A 13,798-nucleotide genomic window follows, 5' to 3' on the forward strand; every position below is an offset into this window, starting at 1 on the left:
GGGTTGCTGTCTATATTGTAATTAGCTGAGGTATTTGCTTTACCAAAGGGAATAATTATGCTTTTTTATTTTTTTGCATTTAGTTTCAGTCCTGGTACCAATCATTTGTCTGTGTTAATCCTTTCTACAGTATATCAATAAATTCAGACTAGGAGAGGGCCTAGCACAGAACCCTGTGGAATGCTACTAGTGACTGACCTCTTGCTATAGGTAAATTCATCTACTTTAACAGTGTGTGGCTTGTCGGTGAGCCATTTGACTACCCACCTGGTGACTTAGGGGTGTATGCCCAAATGAGACAGTTTCCCTGTAATACCTGAGTGAAGAATTTTGTCAAATATTAGGTGGGATGCACAGTCTTTCCCTTATCCATTCCCTTGGTGACCTTCTTGAAGAAGTCAACTAGATTTTAACAGACATGATCTACACTTAATGAATCTGAAATAGGTTGGGTCCAGAGTCTGGAGATGACCTATGTCCTTGTTGATAAGGTCTATGGCCTTACAAATGAGGTTAATCAAGCTTATGGTTCTATAATTCCCTGTGTCAGTAGATGGTCCCCCTTTGTGCACAGGGATGACTGTTGCTGTCCTACAATTTAGCCAGAACATATCCTGGCTGGAGGCTGTGGTTAAATAGGACTCCAAATGGGTTTCCTAGGTCATGTTTTCATGTTATTTAAAAGGCAACTTGGGATATTGTCAGGACCCATTGATGGCATATTTTTAGCCATAGAGAGCACAGAGATGACCTGTTGTTTTCAGATAATAGGCTGAGGAATAGCGGTAGGTGTGAGGATATCAGGTATTGTTATCTGTGCTAGCATGTCTGGCTGCCGTACTGTAAACACCTGTAAATAATTATAACTTACCCTCTGTAATAAATGCCAGCATGACTAGCTATACTTTTGTAAATAAGTTTGTGTTTTTTGATTGGTTCTTTGATTTGTAACATGTTTGAATCAGTGTTTTTCTGGCTGATCAAATGTACATGTCTTTTAAGAAGAATTCTGAACACAGGTTGTACCAGCCAGCTGACCTAGAGTGATGTCATCATGTGCCAGAGCTGAAAGGAATGGAATCTCTACAACAGCTGTTTTTTATTTACTAGTCAAAAGTCTGAAATGAGGTAGTAGAATTCTCATAACAGCTTTCTTTTACTTTTAAAATATTTTGCTATGAAATGCAGATGCTGATTCAGTTAAGTTTCAGTTGTTCAGTTGAGTTGAGTTGCAGTAGTTGCTATAATAGTCAGTGGTTGTTTTCCAGATCAGTATTTATCACTCAGAGTTTTTCAGAGCTGTTCAGCACAAATAATAGGATTTGCTATTCCAATCACTGAGGACTGGACAACAGCTTGAAGAGTGAACATATATTCTTATTTTGCTTGCAGGGGTAAGAATATCATCTTGCCTTGCTGAGTTAATTAGATTAGATAGGTACAGTTAATCTTTAGACAGTTAGGGAGTTACAGTTAGATAGAGTTCTTCTTAATCAGTGTGAAACATATCCTACACTGTTATTTTCATAATTCCTGTGTGTGAAACTCTGTGGTTTATTGAAATCAGTTATTCAGTGTACATATGTTTTAAATCATTTTTATTTACTAAATATTTTATTACTTTTTATTGTGGCTGGTTATTGAGAAAGTATTTTAGTAACCTGAGAGTGTTTATGCTTATTGTGATAACACCGGGACCACTCCAAGAAGCCTGACTGTGTGGATTACATGCTACCTTACAATTCAATATTTATTTTACCTAATATAATTGAAAACCACTTTTGAAGACTATCATCATATTTTTACTGGTGGCAGCATTAATGTGTAATTTGGGAAAGAGGACATAGAAGGTAAATCTGTGCCAGTCTTTCCCAAGAGTGTTTGTATGTGTGATTATCAAATAATTAAGAGTGAGTGTGTCAAATACAGAAAATTGGGACACAGTGCTCTGCAGTGGGTAGTGTGAAGATTCACTGGGGATCTGGATCGAAACAAAATAGTTCAGTCTCAGGTTTGGAACCTGTTTCCAGTGTATCCTTAGGGGAAATTGTGTGTTCTATTCCTGCTTTCAGTGACGCTGCCTTACCGGAGAGAGTGGTGAGGACTGAGGCTCCTTAGTTACTGCCCAGGTTTAAGTAGGGGGGTCATCACAGCTGGCATATTTTGAGGGATGGCCAGTGAGGACAAGGGGTGAAGTTTGATCCAAATCTGTCGTCTAGCAGGTTGGCTGTTTCCTCTGGTTGAGTGTGGGGGTGCTATCCACAACCTGCTCTGTGTGTAGCTTGGTATTCCCATTAAGATTTCGGATGTAGTTAAAAAAATGCTTTGTGATTTTCCTTGGTTAGGGAGGTTATTTTTACTTCATAATTTGCTTTTGAGGGCTTGTCTAGATCTAAAATTTATTTGTTAAGAATAGTGAGGGATTTCCTCTTCTGCTGAGTGTGTTCACAGTTATTTTTGGACATTAGTCTCTTTCCTTTGTTGTATAACTTGTTTATACTGGGGTTCTCCAGGGTGGCTTATTTTCCCAGCAAGACCTGGGTTTAATTTGGTCTGGTACTGCTGATTTTATACAACTTCTTAAGTGTCTGTACAGGCTATTGGTGCACACCTCTACATAGGATTCTATGTTTGCTGGGTTCAGGGGAGCTTTGAAATTTCGTATGCCATAGCTTAGTAGGAGGTAGTTTGTCTTGGAGAAATTCTTTAGCATTTTTGAGTTTAATGAGGTATCTGACCTTATATTTATTTCAAAGGAGACACTTTTGTTGTTCAGTATTACAAAAGAGAATATTACACAGGGGAGGGTGCAATGCTCCACCATGTTAGTGAGTAGTAAGTCCAGAATATTTGATCTCCTGGTGAGAGTGCTGAGTAGCTGTTCCAGAGAATTTGCATTGACAGTGTCCAAGAACCTTTGAACCTGCATGTTATTGGTCATGTATGTTCCCAGTCAATGGTAGAATTGTTAAAAGCACCCATGAGTAAGGTATTGGGCTGCATGGTGAGTAACTCCAATAAGCCCAGGTAAGCAGTATGTTTTTCCTGGTTGATGGTGGGGGGCCTATAGCTAGTGATGATGTGGTAGTGGATTTTGCCTATGGTTAGTTGGACATGGAGTAGCTTGAGAGCGTTGTACTATTTGACCAGTCTTGAGTTGCACTTATCCTTTATGAAGATGGATACCCCTCCTTCTTTGGTTCTTTCTTGCTCAGTTTGTGGCAATAATGTATGGAAGGCTTTGTAGCCTTGCATGCCCAGGCCAGGATGCATTCTGTGGCTTTGAACCATATCTCAGTGTCTGCACAGATGTCAGCATATTTCATGGTGAGCAGTGATTCTAAGAAGTGCAGTTTCTTGTTTAGACTCCTAGTATTAAGCAGCAGTACCTTGAGCTTATCAAGAGAAGAGTTTGTCATGTTGGGAGGTTGCTTACTTTGACACTGCCTGAAAAAGGCACTATAGGGGTGGCTAAAACCTTTTCCAGTATCTGTAAGCCTAAAGGAGACAGGTACAGACCATCTCTGGCAAAACAACATGGCCTGTTGATCACATCTTAACAGGCTGACAGATATTTATTGGATTCCCTGGACTTACACCAAAAGTTATACCAGTTGTTAAACTCAATAATTTTTTTTGTTTGTATTGTGGCATCATCCTTGGTGAAGGTAGAATGCTGCTCAAGGCTAGACTCATACCTGCATGTGACACATAATATGAGAGCTCAATCATGTCTCCCTTCATATAGTCCAGGGAGGTATGTCTCAGGTCATTTACACCCACATGGACTTTGACAGAGTCATATTGATACTTTTGGGTGACTGACTTAAGCGCTTGTGATCTGACGGATCTTGGCACCTGACAGGCAGCGAACCATAACCTTCTCCTTATAGAGCCTGGTGAGGGGGACATCCATATGTTATATTATGGAGTTTCCTGTGACCAGTATGTTAGATTTTGTGCTGTTTTGCCTTATGGGTTTGTATGTTGAGACACTTGTTTGTGTATTATTATGTGTTGTGGTTGTTGTTTGCTTTGTTATATGTGTATGTGGCTTCTGAAGGCAGCATTTGGGAGGCCTCTGAGTTTTTTGGTAAGTTACTAGTGAGTGCCTCCACATATGTGTTTATGTGTCAAATCCTTATTTAGTGTGTGAAGTGATATATGTGTGCTGACAAGCTGTTTGGCATTTGATTTTTCTGTATGTGAGAGTCTTGCATTTATTTTCATAGTGTAAGTGCAGCTCCCACATATAGTATTTGTTTGTTTCAGGATTAAGTGGTTGTCAGTATACATGAGGCAATTGCTACAATAACTGAGGTTGCTCTTATCCTCCAGGCTGGCTACAGAGATGGTAGGAAACTGCCCATCCGTGATATCTTGTTCTTACTGTGGGTTTTATCAGGGAAAGGAATGGGTTAATTAGACTGGACTGTAATAGACTATGAGTGACAACTATACATTTGTGTACTCTAAGGTTAACCAGTAGGCTGATACTGCAGAGTGTGTAACTTGGTTGCTCTTAGAGCAGCAGGGGTCAGGATATGGTTTCAGTGATAGTTATTCTAGGGAAATGTTATCTTCAGGGAGTTTGCATCTATACAGGGCACTGCTAACTGCCACTGCACAGGGAGCAGTTTTGCACAAATGCTTATATACAGGCAAAAAAGGAACAGATTTTAAGCTAACTACCAATCAGGAAAACACACAATAATCCTTCTACCAGCCATCCATAACATAGATAGGTTTAGATCAGCACACTTATACCACAACAGTGAAAGAAAAAAGTCTTAATATAGAAAGGTATGCACTCTGCATCTTAACCACATCCCCAAATCTTTTACTTTTTTTCCTTTTTCAAACTCAAACCCACAAGGTCCAATACGCCTGCTACCCATTTGCATTCTTCTTTAATCCATGTCTTTTTTAGCTATAATAATTAAATCATCCATATAAGAAATCACAAGCAGAATCTCTACCTCATCCTTAATAAAATATCTCACCCAACAATGGCTGTCAATTCATTTGCCAAGAAATCACATTTGTAACTATCACAAAAACACTGTACTCACTGGACAGCCCTACCTAACAACTCTCTTAAATCTCTATCCCCTGACCAATACTTTACTTCACTTTGTCCAAATTTTATATCATCTACCAGCTCTCCAACCAACCATAACATCTCTTGACTTTAAATCTTTAATTCCATACAGTCCTTCAATTACATCCAATGTAAAGCATCCTCAAACCTCTTCTGCATTGCTTTCATTAATAATTTGTAGTCTGTATTGTTGTTCATAGTTATCGGTCTCCAATTACTAATATATTTTCTAGCACATTTTCCACATAAATTTTAATACTTCCTCACACTCATTATTATTCTGCGCAACATTTTTCATTCATTCATTCATTCATTCATTCATTCATTCATTCAAAACACTTAGATTTTTTCTTTCCATTTTTTATATACATTTCTACAATTTATAGCCGTCCTATCCAAACCCGTTACTGAATTAATATTTACTGTCTTTTGTTCTTCCTATAGTTCTTGAAAAGTAACATTCTTTTCCAAATCATGCAACATTTCTTCAAATGGCTTAACTTTCCACCTACCCTCCACCCCTTTTCTTCCACAAAAAAAGTTGACCGAAAATAGTCTTTCTCTATTTTCATAATCATCTCCTGTTTATATTTTTTCTTATTTCCTTTATCAGCCCATACTTTAACAAAGCTTTTGTTATCTTTGATCCACTTGGATAAAAAGGAAGACAATTTCTCCCTCCTTCCTCTAATATAATATTGCTGTCTGTACATCTGCCTCTTAATTCTTTGCCTAGTTTTGTTGTACAGTACTCTTTCTTTTTTTAAATATAAAGCATCACCTTCTTTCAACAACCTAGTCATATTTTCTACTAACCAGCTATATTTAACTTGTCTCTTTTTAATTTCCTGTTGTTCAACCACCAAGTATACTTTCTTATATTTTTCCTTAAAAATAACTACCAGTCAGTCCACATCTCATAAACATCTCTCATTGTTAAATGATCTTCCCATAACTATTTTATCTCAATGTAACCCACCACCCCCACACCACTTTCTTTAAGTCTTTGTAAAAAAATCTATTTCAGTTTTTATACTACCTCTAAGATATGAAAACTTATTTTTCTGACTCATGCACGACTGTCCCATTTTTTACAAATCAAAAATATTCCTAACATCACTCCAGATCTTCTTTTTTCTTCCTCTGGTATCACAGCCAAAATCTGTCATCATTACCTTAAAGTCAGTAACAATAATCTTCGGCAACAGTTTTTCAAATAAATCTTACCTTTGCTTTACAGCAATATAGGCATATTCACCTAATATTCTATTCATTACCTTTATCAAAAGACCTAACACTATAGCCCTTCCTGCAGTAACCACAATCAAATCTTGCATCCTAATATCCTCACCTCTTCTTTTCAATACAGCTATCCCAAAACTCATATCTTCTCCAAACATCCATACAATATACCTTCCAAACCCTCCCTGCATCTGCATTCTTTCATTCCATTATATAAGATGAATATCTAACAAATAAGAACATACTGATCCTGATTTTGTACCACTCCAGAACACATAATGTTCTTACATTTATTATATTATTTACATTAACTAACATAATCCTGTTGTCTTTTATTTTAAGTTTAGATGGGATTTTTTTTATTATTTTCATTGTACATACCTTCTCTGTTTACCCACTAGATTTTTTATGTACTCTTCTTTTTTATGTTCATCTCCTTCAACTTCAGATTGCTAAAATCTCAGACTTATTCTCAACAGTAATTTCTTTTGCTTTTGACATTACCTGCACATTTCAACTCCCTCTTTAGTCACTTCCCCCTCCTGATGAGTATTATTCTTGTTTATCATTTCCTTAACTGTAACAGTATAATTTATCTATTTATTTATTTGTTGACTAAACAAAGTGGCAAAGTCTATTTTCAACAACAGCAGAGGGAGAAAAGCTCCAGCAAATATATTTAAGTTGATCATGACAAAACATTTTTTACAAAGGTATGTTACCTAGCTAGTTCTTAAGACAATTGTATACAAACAGGCAATTGTTCTGTAGTGACTCTACACAAAGATAAACAAGGTATTTCTTATGTGTTGATATTTTACATAATATTAAATTCCAAGTGTAAAATATTTAATATGCAAGCAGTTAATGTGCAATGCATATGAGAAAGAGACATTAGATATGACTTGTAAGACATGGATAAAGAAGGTTGAAATATAGGTAGGAAAAAAATAAAAATTAGGTGACAATGAAACATTGGTCAGTGGGTAGATGATTGTTAAAGAGCAAAGAGGGAGACAGGTGTTGAATAGCTTATGAGTCAAGGATATTGTAAAAAGAATACTAGAGTACATACTGGCATAGAACCTGGTTATAGGACAGTGGTAGAGAGTATTTGAAGATGGATAAAGTATGATGGTGAGAATGAAACTGAAATGTAAAGTGGGGATTAACATAAGAAGGTAAGTGAGGAGGAGTGGTAGAAAGGTTAGTTGTGCAGAAGGGAATATAAGTTATAAAAGGATAGGGAGTATTAGATGACAAAGAGAAATAGAGTTATCCAGGTGAGGAACATGTGCACTACCACATGTGGTTTAGGTGCTTTTTTAGTAATGGCTTGAAGGTGGAACGTTTCATGGTCTATTTTAGGTATGTTGTGCATGACCATATGTGGTTTAAGTGCTGTTTTAGTAAGGGCTTACAGGTGGAAAGTTTTCTGTTTTAGGTATGTTTTGATGATGTTCCATAGTTTAGATATGTAATGAGAGTGTAGTGATTCACCTGCTAATTAATTAGACCTCGCTGTGATTACTAAGAGCTTATTGGGTGATTGAAGGTCCCTACCTGGAGAGTATTGGTGCAGGGTATCTTTTAGTGCTGGACATTTTTCTGTTGAACATATAAGATTGTGTGCAGTGACACTTTGTATCTTAAATAGCTGATTAGCTCAAAACAGTTAAGTTGCTTCAGGGCTCTGCAATGATGCATCCTATACACAAGGTTGACAGTAAAGTGTCATTATCATTAACAGTTAGAGCGTTTAACTTTAATTGTATTATTTAGGTTTATAGAAATAGGTGATACAGTAGGAGTGGAAAAAGGTAGTGGAAGAAGGTAGGTACATGCTACTGTCTGTCTTTCATTGTCTGTCAGATAATGTTTGGTTATATAAATGGAGTTGAGTTTCTGATGTGTTTTTAATGGCTTGCAGTATGTATTGGTCAGATTTGAGGTTATTGTCAATTATGGCACCTAGAAGTTTTGTTTGGATTATGGTTTAAATTTTTCTGTTGCTGGACAAGGTTATTTTGAAAAATTGTATTTCATTGTGGTGTTGTTTAGAAGTGTACAGATTATGTTTTTTTTTTTAAGTTAAAAGCAGATTTGCATCTTTTAGTCACATTTTGGTCGCTGTAAAAGAACTTATGATGATATCCTGAAGTGTTAGTAGAGATGGGGCTGTACATATAATGGTTAATTCACTGAACTATGCTAGTAAGGTGGTTGTTAGTATGTAGTTTGTTTATAAAAAATGTCAAATAAGAATGGGCTTAATAATTATTCTTGCGAGATGCTAATAAGTGACTGGTAGAATGGAGGAGATATTTTGTTTCTATTTGACTTTTTGCTGCCTGTCAGTTAGATAGCTATGAAACCAAGAGAGAGAGGGGGGGGGGGCTGGGCAAAGCCAAAGGAAGAAAGTTAAGTAGAAAGATGTTGATAATATATGTTGTCAAATGTTTTGATAACTTTAAGAACAGTGTAGATACAGGTTGCCATCATTCTTGTGTTAGTGCATGATTTTAGTGAAGCTGAGGATAGCAGTGGTGGTACCATGGTGAGGTCTAAAACCATGCTGATTTTGGAGACATGATTGTTAGCGTTAATGTAGTGCATCAGTTGTGAGAGGATGCATTTTTCTAGATATTTTGACAGAGGGGATAGGATGGCAATAGGTCAGTAGCTAGAAAAGTCTCTTGATGACCACCTTTGTGGTATTATATAGGATTTTTCAGATGGATGGAAAATAGCTGTTAAGAGCTATTCAGTTTTTCAGTACAGATACAGGGAAAGCCATGGCATCAGTTGCTGTTTTAGCTATTCTGTTGGAAGCTGGTTGGCAGCTATTTATTTATTTATTTTACATTTGTTGACCGGGCTAGTCTAGCTGGACACATGTCCATTTTCAGTAGAGACCCGGGGAGAAAAGCTCCACTACACTTAAAGTCACAGTACATAATTACAAGTAGAACAACAAGATTGTTACATAACATCATAGTACTAATATGGTTTACAATTGTGTACAAGCGATAATTCTTAAAAGGAGCTAGGGTAGAGCTTGCTAAGCAAATTTAAGCTCTGTGGCAGGTTAAACTAAAGTAGAGTTCTGTTTCTCAAGAAGAGCACATGCTAAATGAGTATTAAGCTCAACAGCAGATTAAGGAAAGACAGTGTTAGTAGTAACTTTAGTAGACTGAAAATCAAATATTCACAACAGTTGGTAGGAGATAGGATGAGAGTATTAAGAAAATCTAGGCATAAAAAAACTAACCAACTGAAGAGATTGGTTTTAGTTTCAGTAGAAGATTTTTATGTATATATATGTATATATATATATATATATATATATATATATATATATATATATATGTATATGTATGTATGTATGTATATATGATAGAGGTGGAGGCCAGGAAGGAGGCAGGAAAATGACTGAGACTGGTTAGTACAGAATGGGGTGAAAGTTAAATTGTTATTATTAATTCAAGCTAGTACTGCATAAAGTTGGCGATGAATTGAGATAGTATTGACTCAGTGGTGTTAGAAACGAAGAAGGAGGCATTGTGATTTGGCCAGGATGTGTTAGTTTGTTTAGTGATGACCAAAAACTTATTGGATTATTCTAGTGTTTTATATTTAAGGCTGGTACAATAGGTGTGCTCATCCATTTTAGTGCAATCCTTAGCGATATTTTTGAGATGTTTAAATGTAATAAAAGTGTTTTGTGTTCTGCTTTTATGTCAGTCAGTCTTTACAGGTGTTGCCTCTTTGAGCAGTAACCTACCTTCACCAAGAATGATGCCACAATACAGAGACAAAATGATCAGTTTTAATAATTGGCTTAATTTCTGGTGTCATTCTAAGGGGATCCAATGTCTGTCTGCCTGGAATGACATGCTTGACAAGCCATGCTGCTTCGCAAGGGACGGCTTGCACCTGTCACCCCTGGGTTTCCGGATATTGGCAAAGGCTCTTGCCACCCCCATAGTGCCTTTTTTAGACAAGGCTCAAATTCTAAACCCACCGCCCTAGAAAACAATAATGGAAAAAAACTAAGGGTAATGCTGCTCAATGCCAGAAGTCTAAATCTCAAGATGCATGCCCTCGAAGCCCTCCTCAGTATGGAGAACATCGATGTCTGTGCTGTGACTGAAACCTGGTTCAAGGCTCCTGAGAGCACCCCAGCACTACCAGGTTTTACCTCATATCATGCGTTCCGGCCCCAAAACCCGGACCGTACCACAAAAGGAGGGGGTGTATCCATATTCATCAAGGATACCCACACCTCCAGGCTGGTGGCAAGTCACGAAGCATCAAAGACCATTCAGGTGCAATTAACCATAGGCAAAACTGCTCTACAGTTTGTAGCATGTTACAGGCCACCCTCTCAAACTCAGGAACCCCACACAGCCTTCCTGAAGACACTGGAGAGTATAAATGTCTCTCCAAACATCATCATATTGGGTGACTTCAACTACCCAAACATAGACTGGGAACATTACTCAAGCCCCAATACCCTAGCCCAAAGGTTCCTGGAGTTCATAAACTCAAATGCTATGGAACAACTTGTCACCATTCCCACAAGAGGTGAAAATATACTAGACCTGATCATCACAAACATGGGGATAAAATGCTCCACACCGGAAGTATATCCCTCATTTGGTGAGATCAGACCATAAACTAATCTCACTGGAGATCCACATCCCACCCCCACCCCCAACAAAAAAGACCACAGTGAAGAACTTCTCAAAAGCCAACTTCACACTTCTTAAGACTGGTGTGGTATCCTTCAAGGCCCCTAAGCCATTGGAAACCACAACCCACGCTGCTGAATCGCTTACAAATGCTTTCTATGAGCACCTCCAGGATTGCATGGATCAAGCAATCCCAAATAAAATCAAGACCCTTTCCACCAAAGGCAAGCGCCCGATCTGGTGGACCCCAGCCATAAACAAACTTTACAACAAGAGGAGAAACCTACTACAAGATAGAGCAAAATCCCTAAAAGGGAAGACATCTCTGATCAATACTAGTAAAAAACTACGATCACTCAAAATCATCCAAGGCCAACTTTGAGAGAAAAATCGCCAAGGACTCAAAAGACAATCATAAGGCCTTATTTAGCTATGTTAGAAATCTGGGTGGAAACTCCCAGATATGCTCAGAATTAGTCCAAAATGATACAAAAATCACTGAACCCACAGACATTGCAAACATACTGGCAGACAGGTTCAGTGAAAATTTCTCCCCTCCCTCCCTCCCAAAAGGAGAAATATCTATCCCAGCAGAGTGTAGCCTCCCAATCATCTCAAATGCCCAGGTGAGAGCTGCTCTCTCTAAAGCTAAAAACACAGCATCAATGGGACCGGATGGTGTCCCCGGCTGTGTGCTACGAACTCAATGAGGAACTAAACCCACACATAAGGCTGCTGTTTAATCTTAGCCTTACCACAGGATACGTACTCAAAGAGTGGCGTACGGCAACTGTGGTCCCACTCCACAAAGGCGGTGCTTCTACGGACCCTGGTAATTACCGCCCCATAAGCTTAACAAGCCTGGTCTGCAAAGCTATGGAGAGGATCATAATGGAACTCATAAATAAAGACATAGGGGACCTACAGACATTGGATCCTACCCAATTCGGCTTTGTCAAGGGCAGATCATGCCTCTTGAACTTGTTCGACTTTTTTGAAACAGTCACCAAGGCCATTGATGAGGGTCAGGCAGTTCACACAGCCTACCTTGACCTTGCAAAAGCTTTCGACACAATACCCCACTCAGGTATCATAGAAAAGCTCACCAGCTTAAATGTAAACCCATATGTCACAAGATGGGTTGCAAACTGGCTCAAGGACAGAACCCACAGGGTTAGAATTGCTGGTGCCATGTCAGACTCCAAGCCGGTCACAAGCGGTGTCCCACAGGGCTCAGTCCTGGGCCCCCTCTTGTTCGGCATATACTTTTCAGAAGTGCAGGCAAACATAGGAGGATTGTGGCTGACAAAGTTTGTAGATGACTGCAAACTGGGCGCCATAGATGAAAATCCATCAGACACAGATATCCTTCAGAGAGGTCTCATAGAAACGGATAACTGGTGCCAGAGCCATGGCCTTAAGCTAAACGCCAAAAAATGTATAGTCATACCCTTTGGTAAAAACAAGGTAACCCCAAGTTACCACATAGGTGGCAATCCATTAAGCACAGAAGAGGTTATCAGGGACCTGGGGACCCAAGTTGACAGTAACCTTTCTTTTGACACTCACATTGCCAAAGTGGTTAGGAGGACCTTCTATATTGCCCACCTGATTATGAAGGGATTCACATCCAGATCAAGGGAGGTCATTGTTCCCCTGTACTCTTCACTTATCAGACCAATGATTGAGTACAATGCCCCATTTGGAATGTATCTTACCCGACACCTGCAGCAATTGGAAAGACCCCAAAAGTTCCTCACCAAAAGGATAAAGGGGCTCAAAAATATGCCATATGCTGCCCGACTGAAGAAACTCCAGCTCTATTCAGTCACATACCATCTGCTCAGAGGTGACCTGTGCCTGACATACAAGGCCATGTCCAACCCGGAATTAATGGACATGCTCCACCTCAAAAAATCCAAATCCACCAGAGCCACAAGAGCAAGAGACTTAAACCTCAACACGGATAAACGTGCTGGAGGGACAGATTCATCACCCAGAGACTCCCTATGCTGTGGAACAGAATCCCGGTCCATGTGAGACAAAGCACCTCGCTGGCTCTGTTCAAGAGGAATCTTGACCAGTGGATGGGAGATCGTAGGTTTACCCCGGGGATCATCTCTGTATCACTGCTGGACAGAGGCACGGCAAACTAATGGGTATAGTATTCTTCAACCTAAGGGGTGGTGAAAGCCACACAACTCTGGCTAGGCTTATAAATGCCCTAGGGCAGATAGCCTAGTATGAACCTATGAACCTATGAAGTATGATGTTTTTAATTTCTTTATTTAGCCATGGAACAGGGTTTGGTGTAAGACTTTTTGTTCGTACAGAGGTTAGGCTGTTAAGTTGTTGTTGTGTCTTTCGGATTATCCCGGTTAGGGGTCGCCACAGCGGAACTCCGGTCCGCTAATGTTCGGCAATGGATTTTTATGTGCTGAGTTACCAGCCCTGACGCACAACCTTCAATGAAGGCATGCCCATTCATGCATGCCTCCACACAGAAGATGCTCTAGCTGAGAATCGAATGCGACAACGTCTTGCTGTGAGGCGACAACGCTACCGCAGCACCAAAAGTTTCATTAAAGTTTGTCAAAGGGATATCAACTCACATGGATTTTATTATGTTCTAGTTATATTGGATTAGAGAATTGATAAAGCCATATTTGTTACATTTTGTTGTATTCTGTATTTGGTTATAAATTATGGGTTTTTTTGGATTGCATACTACAGTTGCTGATTGTGTAGGTGATAAGGAGGA

General features: G+C 38.9%; 1 protein-coding gene across 8 annotated transcripts in view; it reads left to right on the forward strand.

The window, feature by feature from the left end:
• TNS1 (tensin 1) overlaps positions 1–13,798 on the forward strand; it is a 2,530,757-nt gene that overhangs the window by 1,756,896 nt on the left and 760,063 nt on the right. The gene's annotated exons all lie outside the window — the stretch shown is intronic.

The sequence above is a fragment of the Protopterus annectens genome, chromosome 6.part0, assembly GCF_019279795.1.
Source record: "Protopterus annectens isolate FY-2018-M chromosome 6.part0, PAN1.0, whole genome shotgun sequence".
NCBI classification, from domain to species: Eukaryota; Metazoa; Chordata; order Ceratodontiformes; family Protopteridae; genus Protopterus; species Protopterus annectens.